Here is a 2,863-nt window from a genome sequence, read left to right as displayed (position 1 = left end):
TAGCCCGGGCGCTCCGCTTGCCGCCGCTGGGGCGGGGGGGGGGCGGGCGGACGCTGCTGGTGCTGCTGCGGGCCTTGAGGCATGCCGGCGGTGGTCCGCTCGGGCACGGTGCCCTGGCCTCCCACCCTCGGAGGCCCGCCGCCCCCAAGCCTGCGCTGTCAAGGGCGACGAGCAGGTGCCGAGGGGGAGGGGGAGGGGGCGGCCTGGAGCGCTCCCCGGGCAGTCCTCGCGCGCCCGCTATTGTCCTCGCCCCGCCGCCCTCGTGTTTGGCCACCGCCTGGCTAATTGACCGCGTCGTCCCATTGTGCTGCTCCTAATCCGCCCCGAATCCCCCTGCAGGAGGCCGGCGGTGCAGGCGACGCGGGGAGCGGCTGGGAGGGCTGTGCGCCAGTCCGACTGGGCTGCCAGAGGTAAAGGTAAAGGTTCCCTTGCTCGAAAGCCAGTCGAATCCGACTCTAGGGTTGCAGTGCTCATCTCTGTTTCCAAGCCGAAGAGCCAGCGCTGTCCGAAGACGTTTCCGTGGTCATGTGGCCGGCATGACTAAACATGCCGTAAAAGGAGCTGCGGTGGCTCAAGGGGTTAAGACGCTGAACTGCAGGCTGTGGAAGGTCAGTAGTTCAGCAGTTCGAGACCCGGGTGCCGCATGATGGAGTGAGCTCCCATCTCTGGTCCCAGCTCCTGCCAACCTAGCAGTTCGAAAGCAAGACATTGCAAGTAGATAAATAGGTACCACTTCGGTGGGAAGGTAACAGCGTTCCCTGCGTCTTGGGCTGCGAGAGACCCAGGTTCAAATCTCCGCTCTGCCATGGAAACTTGCTGAGCGGCCTTGGGCCTGACCGACCTACTGGCAGGGCTATACGGAGGATAAAGTGGGGGAGAGGGGAATGGGCCCCCACTGGGGAGGCATAAATACAGCGAGAGGAATAAAAAATGAAATCTCCCCCGTCCTGGTTAGGAGGCAGAGACTCTGCTGCCTGCCTTCCCGGGTCACCTGGGTAAGAGGGGGTGGCCTGGATACGATGCCGCCTCCTTCCAGGACTGCCAAGTTCACACTTGTCTGCTTGGACTACAGCTGCTCTTGGGGGGGGTGGGGGTGCGGCCCTTCACATCCTCTCCCCTCCCATCCTTTAGCCGGGGCTGGCAGCAGCATTTGAACCTGGGCCTTCTGGCATGGCAAGCTGACCAGGCCGGGCTGTGTGACTGCACCCGGCTCTCCCCAAGGGCAGGCTGTGGGGCTGGGCTGCTTCACTCCCTGGCCTCCCCCCCCTCTGTGCCCTCACGCATACTCCGCTATGAAATGGCCTTCTGCCGAATCAAGCCCTCGGTGCAGCAGGTTCAGTATGGTGTCGTCTACACAGACTGGTCGTGGCTCTCCGGGGTCTCAGATCTTCCACGTCTCCTATTCCGTGAAACTTTTAAATAGGAGATGCCAAGAACTGGACCCAGGACTGTCTGCGTGTCAACAAAGTCTTATTCAAGGCCAACAAAGTCTTATTCAAGGTATGAGCGTCTGTGAAAGCTCATGCCCTGAATAAAGCTTTGTTGGTTTTCAAGGTGCCCCTGGACTCGGACTCCCATCAGGCCGACATGGCTGCTGCCCAGCCTGCGTGCCAGGCAGATGCGCAACCTCTGTGTCCCCAGGGGGCTTCATCCTCCACACCGCGTGTCTCCAGTGGCGGACAGGCTCCCAGTGGTGGGCCGCTGGCTCCATGGAGAGGGGCAGAAATGGTGTGGTCAGCAGGATCCGCAGCGGCCTCCTCGTGACCATTGTGGAAACTGTTGGCTCAGCACAGCACACCCCTGCCCCCTCCCCAGCCAGCCAACCACCACTGCTGCCGTGTGTCGGAGCCCAACGCAGCCTGTTATTGGCCCCAAACACAGCGGACTTTGGGACCCATCTGGGCCAGCACCCAGGCCAGGAGCCCAGCGTCCTCCCACCGGGGGGCAGGGAGGTCTGGGGGGGGGGGGAGCGGTGTGTCTCCCTGCTGCCACATGAGCTGTTGTGCATGGGAGTCATTTTTTTGCACTTCACCACATACCCTGGAAGAGCCACCTGGGATGGCGTGGCCTTTGGCCACTCTGGGCATGGCAGAACATGCATGTGCTTGGCTGGCCACAGGCTGTGAGCCAGGATTTTGTGCAGGATTTCTTTTGTCACATGCACACGCACGCAGGGGTGTTTTTAGGCAAACCCCCCCCCCAGGAGGAGGAGGCGAACTGGGGATCTGACTCCTGACCCCACTGCATCACGCCCATGCTGACCACAGGTTGTTCAAAGGGGCTTCGGGCTGTTGGGGGGAGGGGTGGCCCTGCTCCGTTTGGCTCAGTGGCAGAGCGCCTGTGCGGCTTGCAGAGGGCCCTTGCTTCAATCCCTGGCAGCATCTGCAGGCCAAAGGTTTTGGCCTTTCTCTGCCTGAGAGAGAGCCCAAAGAGCTGCTGCCAGCCAGCTGCAGTACACAGCCGCTGGCAAGGGAGATCACCAGGAGCTGCTCTCGGCCTTCTTCAGCCTCTTGCCTCCTCACTGAGGGCGGAGAGGGTGTGCTGCCTCTCTGGGCAAAGAGGACAGGGTCTGTGAAAAGTATGCGGACGGATGAGTGATTTCAGCTAACGTACTTTTATTCAGCAAGAATAAGACAAAGTAGCCAGCTCGCAGGCCAGCTTATATGCCCCAAGGAAACACACATCCAACACCCGATTAGATTATTCCTAGGGACCCTAGGTTCCCGATTGGCAGGGAACTAGGATCCTCACAGCTATTGTGTTCTGCAGCGAAGCTCAGCTACTTTGCCTGACCGCATGCTGGACCGGCTTAAACTGGATCGTGCCCGTGGCCGGGTCAGGACACAACAGTCTGACCATTCCT

This window comes from Gekko japonicus, unplaced genomic scaffold (genome assembly GCF_001447785.1).
Source record: "Gekko japonicus isolate JY-2015 unplaced genomic scaffold, Gekko_japonicus_V1.1 scaffold2109, whole genome shotgun sequence".
NCBI lineage: Eukaryota > Metazoa > Chordata > Lepidosauria > Squamata > Gekkonidae > Gekko > Gekko japonicus.
The sequence above is the reverse complement of the archived record's forward strand: the minus strand, read 5'-3'. Positions refer to the sequence as shown.